This window comes from Delphinus delphis, chromosome 1, assembly GCF_949987515.2.
Source record: "Delphinus delphis chromosome 1, mDelDel1.2, whole genome shotgun sequence".
Classification (NCBI taxonomy): domain Eukaryota; kingdom Metazoa; phylum Chordata; class Mammalia; order Artiodactyla; family Delphinidae; genus Delphinus; species Delphinus delphis.
The window spans coordinates 44,741,092-44,754,017 of NC_082683.1; the positions used below are offsets into that span (position 1 = coordinate 44,741,092).

Genomic DNA, 12,926 nt, shown 5'->3' on the forward strand with positions numbered 1-12,926 from the left:
CCAGAATGCTTTTCTCTCAATTCTTTATATAATGCCAACCAGTGAAATCAAACAGACAATGGACAAACCACCATCTACTAACTTTTCTAAAAGTAGGGGATTCCAAGATGTAATAATTATCAATCTAAAACCCATTCTGGGGACTTCCCTGGTGCCACAGTGCTTAAGAATACACCTCCCAATGCAGGGGACGCAGGTTTGATCCCTGGTCAGGGAACGAGATCCCACATGCATGCCGCAACTAAGAGTTTGCATTCCACAACTAAGGAGCCCGCCAGCTGCAACTAAGGAGCCAGTGAGCTGCAAACTAAGGAGCCCGCGAGCCACAACTAAGGAGCCCATCTGCTACAACTAAGGAGCACATGTGCCACAACTAAAGGAGCTGGTGAGGCGCAACAAAGGAGCCCACCTGCTGCAACAAAGACTCAGCACAACCAAAATAAATAAATTAAAAAATAAAAATAAATAAAACCCATTCTGGTTGGGTGGCAGTGTGGCAGTGTGCCCAGATAAAAAGCATTTCCCAGCCTCCCTTGCAGCTAGGGATGACTATGTGATCCAGTTCTGACCAATAAGATATAAGCATAAGATATCAGTGGGGCATTGGAGAAAGCTCACCAAAAGGCAGATCAACTCAGCTGGCCAACCAACCCCTTTTGTCCTTTCCCTTCTTTCTTCCTGCCAAAAGCTGAGCTGAGCTGCAGACAGCTGAGCTGCTAGGCATCTGTGTAGAGTAGTAAAAATGAAACTAATGGTCAAGGATTTAATCATCTACTGTGACAGTATAAGCAAGAGACTAAACAGGAGAAAGTGCTGGCTCCCCTAATGTTCCATTTTTCTCCCTGGAACAGTGCCAGGCAAGAGTCAGGTGGATTAGTACAGATGGTGGGATTGTCTCACTGCTAAAGGATCCCTGAACAAACGGCTCCTGCCTTTTTGCAGACCAGGGAGGCAGGGAGAAGGGAGGGGGGAAGGGCTAGGAGTGAAAAAGTACTGCATACTGAGTCAGGGTGGAGGAAACATTTCAAGGCCCCACTCTCGCCCCCTTCTCCCCCTCCCCCCGCCAACAGCCAGTAAGTTGGTCTCTGCAGAGACACCTAAGAGAGGCCATGGCTAGGCTCCCCCTTCTCCGCATAAGGAGCCTGGGCTAAGACTGGGGTGATGGTAGGATGGGGCCAGAGCCCTTGACTGTAAATCCCCTCAAAGAGTGCAGTGCACAGGCTATGTACCTTCCCGGGAGACCTGTGGGCAAAGCTTTGTAACTGCCTATGGTTGAGTCTGAAATATGACACAGGTTTTTGGCTTAGAGGCGGACTCCTCACTGCCTACACTTTGCTGGAGAAGGAAGCAGGAATCTTGGGATCGGATGATGACAAATTCATGCTAAAGACTGCAAAAGAAAAACAGAAAGATAGAAGGCAGAGTCCCTGATGGCCTCATGAAGCAGCAAGGTTTACCTGGGACTATCTCCAAAGTTCTATTAAATGAGAAAAATAAAACTACTAATTTGTTTAAGCCACTGCTTTTCTGGGTTCTTTTACAGCTGAATGAAATTCTTAAGGGCTACGTGGGGTTCCTAAGGGCAGTGGCTTCCAAAAGGGTGATGCTGGTTCGTTCATGAAGTTTTCACTGGTACTTGGTAGGTGAGAAAGAATGAATGTAGTCGGTTTTTCATAAACTAAATTTATTCAAACTTTTAGTACTGAGATTATGCCCTTCCAGATTATTTGACATTATAATGTCCTCTCTTTCACAAGATGATGGTGGTAATTTATGATGCTGGTTGTGTCTAAAATCTTTACTTAAAAATTAAGTTCTGGGACTTCCCTCGTGGCGCAGAGGTTAAGAATCCGCCTGCTAATGCAGGGGACACGGGTTCGAGCCCTGGTCTGGGAAGATCCCACAAGCCGCGGAGCAACTAAGCCCATGCGCCACAACTACTGAGCCTGCGCTCTACAACACGTGAGCCACAACTACTGAGCCCACTCGCCTAGAGCCCATGCTCCGCAACAAGAGAAGCCGCCATAATGAGAAGCCCGCGCACCGCAACGAAGAATAGCCCCCGCTTGCCGCAAATAGAGAAAGCCCGCGCGCAGCAACGGAAACACAACACAGCCAAAAATAAATAATAAACAAATTAATTAATTTTAAAATATTAAATTCTGACTACTGTATCATAGAATCTCTAAACATAATTTTGGAAAAATGTACAAATCATGTCAAACTTAAAAATACTTAGTAGTAACTAATTTCCACCTCAAAATCAGATATTTATATGTGCCTGGAAAAAAACCTGTTTTCCTTTACTTGAACACTTACAACATTTCTGAGACCAGATATGTGGGGTTTTCCACCCTAAACAATTTTGACACCAACTGCCTGGAGTTACTGCACACCCACACGTTAAGGGGTCTTAATGCTAATTGTGAGCAGTGGGTCCCCAGGTTACCCATGACTTCTGTCTGACTTGGCTTACAAATTGGAGGTTCCCACGACCCCACCCCCTTGGGTTTGATAATTTGCTCACAGAACCCAGGAAAATAGTTAACTTACTACTGCTGGTTAATTACAAAAGACATTTTAAAGGCTACAAATGAACAGCCAGATGAAGAGATACGTAGGGTGAGGTCTAGGAGGGTCCCAAGTGCAGGAGCTTGTGTCCATCTGGAGTTGGGGGTGTACCACCCTCCCAGCACATGGGTGTATTCACCAAACCAGAAACTCTCCAAACCCCATTCTTTTGGGATTTTTATGGAGAATTCATCACATAGGCATGACTGATTAGTAACTCCATTCCAGTCCCTCTCCTCTCTCTGGAGAATAGGGGGTGGGGATGAAAGTTCCAAGCTTCTAATCATGGCTTGGTCTTTCGGGTGACCAGCCCCATCCAGGAACCCCCAAGAGTCTCCTAATTAGAACCAAAAATGCTCCACTATCCAGGAAATTCCAAGGGATTTAGGAGCTCTGCCAGTCACTTCTATCACTCGGGGTCTTAAGGGCTCTCTGTCAGGAAGTGGGGTCAAAGACCAAATATTAGAACAAAAGATTCTCCTAGCACCCCTATTTACAAGGGCTTTAGGGGCTTTGTGTCAGGAACTGAACTGGGGCAGAAACCATATATATATATATATATATATATATAAAATTTCACAATATGCTTCTATTCTTCAATAAGAGAAAAATCCTGTCACTTTCGGTAAGAGATAAGAATGGGAGGTTGCAGATGGCTTGTACAGGGGAATGCACAGATGCACATGTATAAGAATCACTGCCTTGGGCAGCAGGAGTTAAGTGTTAAAGAAAGAGTGAGCCAGGGCACCAGTTCAGATGGTGACTGGAAAGTATGAATACCAAGTTCTTTGAAGAGTCCTTAAAGACAAAAGAAATATTTAGCTGGAGAGGACTCAGGGGGCGCAGAACAGTTGCTTTCAAACATCAGAAGTTAACAAAGGGAAAGGAGTTCAGACTTTGATCTGAGAGCCCAGGGTTGGAGCTCGGACCAATCAGTGAAAACCGCAGAGGCGCTTCTAACAGCAGGAGCGGTTCAGGAGGAACGGCTGCCTTGGTGAGGCTGAGGCTGGTGATCCCTTAGCAGGGATCACTGGACTGTCAGATCCATGGGAACAGGGACCTTGTCTGTTTTGTTCGCTGCCCCAGTACCTAGAAAGGTGATCAGCACATAGTAGGTGCACAATATATATTTGTTGAATAAGGTAATGGGGGTGATGGTCAGCATTCAATGGGAAGTTTGCCATGGTGACCTTAAGCTCACTGTAGCCTGAATTTCTGTGCCGCTTCCTTTATCTGCATGATCATCCCTTTAAGTCCAAATGTGTCTTTGTAGTTGTCTCAGAAATACACGGGGAACTCCTGTCCTGAAGAGGACAACAGTAACAGTGGGAAAGCAGCAATCCTGACCTAGAAGAAGCTAAGCCTCCCAGATGGTGTATATGTATTTTTTATTTATTTATTTATTTTGTGGTATGTGGGCCTCTCACTGCTGTGGCTTCTCCCGTTGCGGAGCACAGGCTCTGGACGCGCAGGCTCAGCGGCCATGGCTCACGGGCCTAACCGCTCCGCGGCATGTGGGATCTTCCCGGACCGGGGCACGAACCCGTGTCCCCTGCATCAGCAGGCGGACTCTCAACCACTGCACCACCAGGGAAGCCCCAGATGGTGTATATTTTGAACACAAAGTATAAACAAGTATCTTTGAGGTGTCACTGGTTTCTCCCTTTCATGGTCTCTAGCCAGGAAGTCACACCACCTTAAAGAGGCACTCAAAGGGCACTAAAAGAATTTTCTAAAATCTGTATGTCAAAATAGGTTATAGGTAAGCATGTCCTTTAAACACACTGTTCCATGCTTAGAGGAAGAAAAATTCGGATGTCCATTTTAACCCCCGCACTCCAACAGCTAGCACATTAAATCAGACTCCCAGCAACCTCCGGCAGGCTGAAGATAAAACATCAAGGAAGAACCTGAGCTCAAAGTCACGACATGCAGACACAGACATTATTATTATTATTATTGTATTTTGTATTTATTTTGCAACCATTAGGTTCAGTTGCCCAGAGTCAGGTCACCAAAGACAAATTTTTAGCCTCCCAATGAATCCCAACCAAAGTTCATGCTGTTTGGCCACTTTAGGATGGCAAGGGGAGCAGAGGCTCACCTAGGTAATCTGTACACGAGCCAGAGAAAAGACACCCAAGTTAGGATGGATCCATTTCAGGGACTAAGGGTGTAGCTAACGTCAAGCACACCACGTGACCACGAGAGGCAAACGCAGGGCACTTGAGCAGCCTCACCCAGCCCCTCGTATTTCTCTCCAAACCAGGGCACAGTCACAATGACAAGTGACAGTGAGAGAGAAGAGCTGAATGACACGTCTCAACTCAACAACATTTAATTTTTGTTTGTTAAATAGGTGATTAGGCTTCAGTGTGGCACCCCCCAGATGTTGGGGGTTGGGGCCATTCCATCCGTTTTCCTGCGCTTTGGTCGTTCTGCTTTTCTGCAGTGGATGCCATGTCCGAAAGAACCATACTCCAAAACCCACTGAAGAGAACTGAAAAACAAAAAGAGTAACGTTCAAGATCAAGTTGCCCCCGTACAGAAAGGATTTAGAGATATAACTTCAACACCAGAAAAGTCTGCCTCCACCAGCTCCCTAAACCTACAGCCTTGAGCCCTGATTTATAGGCTCCACAGAAGACTTCCTGCTGCAGAGGAAATGACATTTTAAAAAGTTTTCCTCTATTTCTTTGGAAACCCAATGACTTTCTCTGATACACATCCCAAAGCTACCTTCAGCCACCCTCCTTTCTCTCTTCTTTGTGACTGATCTGTGTTTGGTGCTAGAGGAGGAAAGATAAAAGTAAATATCTTTTTACATAAAAAGACATAAAAAGATTTGGAAAGTGAGAGCTGTTTGTGGTTGCTGAAACATATGGTTATACAGGGGACAATGGCAGATATGAGGCAGGACAAACAGCTTAGGGATGGATCATGGCAATCCAGGGAGTTTGGGTTTTCTTTAGACAACAGGAGGCCAAAAAAAAGTTTTTAAGTAGAAGAGTGACGCAGTCAAAAGCACAATCAGATTTATAGATTTTCAAAGACCCCTATGGCTACATATAGGATGGATCAGAAGGAGGAGAAGAAGAGAGACAGAGAAACCCATCAAGCTCTTACCGTAGTCTAAATGTGAGATGATCAGGTCCTGAATGCTGGGTATGGTACTGATAGGACAGATTTAAGAAATATTTCAGAGGTAGCACAGACAAGTCTTGCTGACAGATAAGATGTGGAAGATAAGAGGGAGGAATCAACACTGATGCTGAGGTTTCTAGCTTGGGTGACCAGGTAGATTTCTTAATTCATCCAATGAATATTGTTGGAGGACTCACAAGCCAGGCACCAGATACGATGAATAAGGCAATCATGGTTCTAACTCTCAAGAAACTTACAGTCCAGCAAGGGAAACTACAGAGTAAACAAATACATAAAACGTTATTTATGTAATTACGATTATAAGGTACCATGAGAGGGTATGATAAAGAATCTAACCTAGTCTGAAATCAGGGGCGGTGTGGATGGTAGTGCCATTCACTGAGACAGGAAAATGAAAGAGGATCTGGTTGTTGGGGGGATGAGTTTAGTTTTGAACATAATGAATTTGAGGCATCTGTTGGTACACCTAGTTGAGGATTTGCAAGAGACGGGAACTTGGAAAAAGAGGCTAGAGATACGGTGAAATCCAGGGGAGATTAAGGAATGTGGCAGAGAGGGGTCCCTAATGCATGGCCTTCCCCCTAAGAGAATAAGCCAGGCCTCCCTGGCGACCTCATCGGGGGAAACATCACAATCAGTGTCAGCATTTAAGCATACCATGAAGGTGAGGCTGAGGCAGGGGAGATCTGCCTAAATCCACTGGCTCTAGAAAAGGGAAAAGTTGCCAACAAAATAGCTGTGAAAAGTGGTTGGAGAAGGGTGGATGCTGTAATTTGCTGGAGTGAAAGAACCTAAAGTCCTGATTGGCCTTCTGGTAAACATGGGCTCCGGTTTCTGAAATGCTAAGTAAAGGTAGGGACAAACCAGCCCACAGGGCAGGCACTAAAGATTTATTTTCGTAAATATGGAAAGATTTGGCCCACAATGTCACCATCAGCCAGGGCTCCCTCGCCACTTCCAGGCCTAAGACCTGGGTAAGGCCTCCCTGGCCACGTCTGGCTCCCCACCACGGTGGCCCCCTGTGGCATGCCCTACTCCCTTCCTGGCCCCATCCCTGCAAACAAGCCTGGACAGTATCACCATTGCCTGATCTGGGGTGTTCCAACCAGAAGTTCCCAAAGTCATGATTCTCTTTTTAACTCAGCAAGGTCTGCTAGTCTGTGTGATGCAGGAGATATAAAGTTGGGCTGTAAAATCTGGGAAGGTAAGAACCTATCTCCATTGTTCACCAGTAGCCCAGCACCTAGCACAGAGTAGGTCCTCAATGAATGAACAAGAGTTTCCAAATAGCTTGGCAAATGATCCCAGGAAAGTTTTGAGTGCCATATGGTATGTATATAACCCTTGCTTGTTCAAAATCAAGCTTTCCCCAAATGCCTGCTGAGTGCTGGGGCTATATCAGTAAATAAATCTCTGACCTCAAGGAACCCTCAGTCTATGAAGTTATGGTTCATAAGAAAATGGCCACAATAGAGAAGCATACAAAGAACTGTAGCAGAGCCCAGCGAAATAAGTAAGTAGTACTACCTGGAGCAGTAAAGCAAAACTCCACCAAGGACAGAGTATCTGAAGTAGGCCCTGAAGAATAAAGAGGAAGTTTCCAAGCAGACAAGGGAGGGAAAAGCATATTCCAGAACTTAAAAAAAAAAATCTTGAAAGATTTTATTTATTTATTTTTTATTATTTATTTATTTTTTATGCTGCGCCTCACGGCTTGCGGGATCTTAGTTCCCCGACTAGGGATTGAACCTGGGCCATGGCAGTGAAAGTGCAAAGTCCTAACTACTGGACCACTAGGGAATTCCCTTCAAAGATTTTAAAGTAACATTTCCAGTAGTTAGAGGTAGTTTGGTACTTTTACTACTAGATCCCTGTAAGTGCACAGTGGGATAAAACAAGTAAGTACTTATGTGATAGCCCAATTCGATCATTGATGGTGTCAGTGAGAAATGAGATCCTCAGTACAGGAGAAAGGAGATATGAATATAAGATACAAGCAGTTTAGTACTGTACTAAACAGGAATTGGAAGTATCAGTATGAACTCACAACATATGTTCTATCAAGCAAACAACAATCATATTATCCTAGCTCTGACACTGAAAAGGCCTGAAAACAATGACTAAGCCAGTTGCAGTGAGCACCACTAGCATCCAAATTGTGACCTGGAAATACTATTTCCCTGAATGGAACCAGGACTGGACTCCTTAGAGAAATGGCTCAGTCTGGGTCTGGGACAGGAAACGTCCAAAATGAGCCTAGAACATTTGGTCATAACAGATAACAAGGCAGTTACCAGAGACTCCTAGGGTTGTGCCGACAGGACTCGGGGGCCAACTGAAGAGGCTCCCGGTGGCCAAATACAGGACAATTTGAGCATCAATAAGCATAGTATTTGCAATGGACTGAAACTAATTGGTCATTGCTGCAGATTCTAGTGAGCCAACTACTATTTTGAAAGGAGGTAAATAAAAAGAAAAAAATCATTTATCTTGCTTTTCTAATATAAACTGTATCACCGGAACCACACAGATGAAGGGAAATTTTTAGTAAAGAAGTATTCTAGTAAATAAATAAAGAAGGAAAGATAGAACTGAAATGTCATCATTTTGAAACCCATACTGAATTAATGGGTCTAGGCATTGTTTATTAACGGCTACTAATATCAAAAAGACAGAGAGATAATTAGACATTATGAGTTTATGGATGGAAGGGTTTTACGGCACATATCAAGTAATTTTGCCAAAAAAAATCAATCTGAATCTGATCAAACCTTTAGATACAACCAGCAATTCACAGAAAACAGAGGACAGAGCTATATGTTAAATGATACCATGGAGAAACAATCAGCAAAATCCAGACAGTGAAAAACTATAGGATAAATGATTTTTCAACAAATAAGTGGCAAAGGGAAAGAGAAAGATGGAGTAGGACTCTATAATTTAAAAGGCATTTAAGAGGTACAACACCCAATTGCAATATGAAACTCAAACACTGAAATGTATTGATATTAGTTATTTCTTTTTTTTAATATTTATTTATTTTTTATTTTTTTATTTTGGCTGCACTGGGTCTTAGTTGCGGCACGTGGGATCTTTTAGCTGCAGCATGTGGACTCTTAGTTGCGGCATGCGGACCCTTAGTTGTGGCACGCAAACTCTTAGCTGCGCCATGCAAACTCTTAGTTGCAGCACATGAACTCTTAGTTGCAGCATGTATGCGGGATCTAGTTCCCCGACCAGGGATCGAACCTGGGCCCCCTGAATTGGGAGCATGGAGTCTTACCCACTGGTCCACCAGGGAAGCCCCAAGAGTTATTATTTCTTAAGATGTGATTATGGCACTATGGTTAGGTTTTGAAGAATAACTTTCTTTTTTTTTTAAAGGTTGTTTTAGCCTCTTATTTTAATTATTTATTTATTTTTGGCTATTCCTCATGGCTTGTGGGTATTTTTTTTTTTTTTCGGTATGCGGGCCTCTCACTGTTGGGGCCTCTCCTGTTGCAGAGCACAGGCTCCGGACGCGCAGGCTCAGCGGCCACGGCTGACGGGCCTAGCTGCTCCGCGGCATGTGGGATCTTCCCGGACCAGGGCACGAACCCATGTCCCCTGCATAGGCAGGCGGACTCTCAACCACTGCACCACCAGGGAAGCCCCTGGCTTGTGGGATCTTATTTCCCGACTGGGGATTGAACCCGGGCCCATGGCAGTGAAAGTGCAGAGTCCTAACCACTGGACCGCCAGGGAAGTCCCTGAAAAGAGTATCTTTTATAGATACAGAATTTAAGTGTTTATGGATGAAATAATAGGATGTTCTATATTTGCTTCCAAATAATACAGGGGAAAGAGGTGGGGAATATATGGGTATATGGATGAGACAAGACTGGCCATGAGTTGACAACTGTTGAAAGTGAAAGAGGGGAGGGGTACATAGGGATTCACTATACTATTCACTCTATACTTTTGTCTATGTTTAAAAGTTTCCACTAAATAAGTCAAATAAAAGAATAAAAAGTTATTGTGTTGACCCACTTACCATCCCAGGGTCTACCAATTTTCCTCAAAGAAAGGGAACAAAGAAGAAAACTGAAAAAGAAATAGCCCAGGAACTGAAAATGGATTCTCTGGGAAGGGACATTTCCCGACATGGTGTGGAAAAGAATAAGGGGCTGTAGAAAACAGTGTTAGCTATGGTGTGAGATCATGCGGTTTGGACACTGTGTTAAAGGGAATTACAGCATTCATTGAGTTAAAGCTGATTTCAGAATAAAAGAACTGATGTGTATAAACCTAGTAAGAACATTTGAAGCTTTGGCTTATAAAATGAACTCTTGACATGAGTGAGTGAAAGGATAATTGCATATAAACCCTGTGTATCGAATCAGGAGGGTTTTAATTACAAAGGAGTCTCCTGAAGCCCTCTGCTCATCCCTTATTAAAGCCCTTATCACACTGCGGTATATTTACCTGCTGGCCGTCCTCCTCTGGACAGAGCCACTTGTCATTGCCCCTGGGAAGGTAGCCCCAATCTGAATACAGTCCTTCAGATACTCCATCCCTCAAGCCAAAGTAAGACTCCCTAGGTGCACCAGGGTCCTGGCTCAGAGAAGAACTGGCACTGGCCCTCAGGTGATAAGTTAATATAAAACAGAAAGAACGAAGGAAGGAAGGAAGGAAGGCAAGAAGAAAGCCAGATGTTCTTTATAATGTCTCAATGACTTATGTAGAGGTAGCTTCCCTGATTACAAGTAATTGGAGGCTCCCTCGTGATCCTGAAGTTCTAGGGAAAGAAGGGGTTAATGCTCTCCCAGTAATCCCTTCCAGGCTAAGCCCTCCACTGCACAGATTTCCATGAGGAAAGTTATCTGTGAGATTAGAAGTCATTCTTTTCCAGTGAAAGCTGGCAGTCCACAGCTTACAGTGGGAGGCACAGCCAGCTCATAAATCTGCAGCGCTCAGGGCTCTGGACAGCCCTCTCGTTGGCAAAGCGGCTGATGCTTCTGCCAGGGAGGCTCCGAAGAAACTGTTCATTACTATCTCATTTAGAGACTTGATACCCAAATGGAGACACTGACACCCAAGTTTATAGATCTGAGCAAAGCCCATAGGTACCAAATCTGTGTAAATCAGGATGGGAGGTCTGCAAGGGCCCTAAGGGCCAGGATCTTCCAAGATGCCAGCTTCTGACTCTCTGAAGGTATATAGCACCTGGGACACTTGGTCTGGAGACTTCATAACCAAAATGTATGAAAGGAACTGTATGTATGAAGTCTCAGCCCAGGAGCAGGCTGAGAGAGCCCCTCTCCAGGTTGATGTCAGGTATTCTGAGGCAAGGCAGAAAGCCAGGCAGCTGTGGCCACTGTGTCCTCCACCTCTGTCCCTCTGCAGCTGAGCTCAGGTTTTCTTGTTCTAGGTGATGTGAGCCCACAGCGCATCACTGTGTCTCAATGAACAGCCTACGTCTTCACTTTCCCAAAAGCCACGGGAAGTTGACTACTCTTTTCAGAAAAACGGGTAACTAACTGCTTTCTGCTCACGTAAGACCCCCTCTGTGAAGCCTTCCCCCAGGCCAAATGAGTCAGTGTTTCTGTGCTCCCACAGTGCCCATCAGCTCACAACTTGGCCATGCACTTCTCACACAGCCTGGCCCACCGCCTGGTCCTTATCTGGTGAGCTGTTTTACCCATGGACCAAGGCGCCTTGAGGCAGACTCTATCTGATTTTGCAGGTCCCCAGTGCCCAGCTCACAGAGGCCACAAAGTGGCCTCAAATAAACATTGAGTGAGGAAGTAAATTATGATCCAGGACTCAGTGAGCCAAGGCACTTCTGGTAAAAGCCCACATCCTGACTCTTGCCTGAATCTTACAAAGTCACCTCCACCCACGCTATTAACGAAGCACTCGCCCTGTCTGTGCTAGGCGGGTATTAGGCCAAGGCCGGGGAGTCCAAGTGAAATAAGAGTCCCTTCCCCATGGACCTCAGATGAAGATCCATCCTGCTCTGGGGCCTTCTCTGCTAACAGTCAATGGAGTCCGTTTGCAGGATGAGCTGGACAAATGTGCAGACAATTCAACAGTAATGCAGACACCCTACCACGCGCTCATTCTAAGGCAGTGGGCTCCGAAAACAAGCCACTGAGGCAGGGGAAGCAAAATATTAGAACTTCTATAATATTTATTTTTCATCAAAAAATAAGGAATTAAGCTTTAATAGTTACTATATGGGTTGACAACAGTCTTTGTAAATGCTTCAACTATAAACGTGTCACTGAAGGTGTGTGCTTGTGGCAGAGAGACTCTAAGATGGCCTCCATGATGTATATGTACAGCAAATCATCACAATGTGCTCTTTAAATATCTTACAATTCTGTCAGTTCATCCTCCATAAAGCTAAAAATTTAAATTAAATTAAATTAAATTAAAAAATAAAAATGGCCTCCAATGATCCGGTATTTATGCCCTGATGTGTCCTGTCCCCTGGAGTGTGGGCAAGACTTGCGACTTGCCTCTAATCCAAAGAATACGGCAAAGGTGATGGATGTCATTTCTGTGATTACGTTACATAGACGGTAACTTGCATCTTCCTAAGAGTCTCCGTTGATTATCTCCATTTGTGGCTTTGATGAAGTAAAAGTCCTCATATGGAGGGGCCTATGTGGCAAGGAACTGAGGGCAGCCTCCAGCTGACCATCAGCAAGGAGGCCATTGGTCTGGCAGGCCACAAGGAACTGAATCCTGCCAAGAACTATGTGAGCTCGGAAGAAGATCCTTCCCCAGCCCAGTTTTCAGCCGAGACCCCGGCGCAGGCAACACTTTTGAGTGCAGCCTTGTGAGAGTACTAAGCAAGGAGAAGGAGAAGGAGAGAACTAAGCAAAGCTACGCCCGGATTCCTGACTCACAGAGACAGTGAGATAATGAATGTGTGTTTTTTGAGCTGCTAGGTTTGTGGCAATATTGTTAGGCAGAAATAGATAATACAGTCCTCAAATTCTTAACTGACAGGTTGTGCAATCAAAGTAGTGTGGAGACCTCTAGATTAGCAAAGTAGGCGTGCCCCACCCCCCAAAGAGCCAAAGGTCAGCAGGGGAGCCTACACGTTTTCGTGGTAAAAAGAACATCAGCCTAAAGAGTGGGAAAGTGGAAAAAACCTCAGGAATTGGTTCCCGAAGACCTGGGTTTGATTCCCAGCTCTG

The 12,926-nt window shown here is 44.8% G+C and overlaps 1 protein-coding gene across 2 annotated transcripts in view; it reads right to left on the minus strand.

The window, feature by feature from the left end:
- Positions 1-4,556: 4,556 nt before the first annotated feature.
- Positions 4,557-12,926, minus strand: part of YIPF1 (Yip1 domain family member 1) — a 35,237-nt gene continuing 26,867 nt past the window's right edge. For both annotated transcript variants that reach the window (XM_060022320.1, XM_060022311.1), the window contains one exon: positions 4,557-5,071. The gene's annotated coding sequence lies outside the window, so the exon portion shown is untranslated. The remainder of the gene's footprint in view (positions 5,072-12,926) is intronic.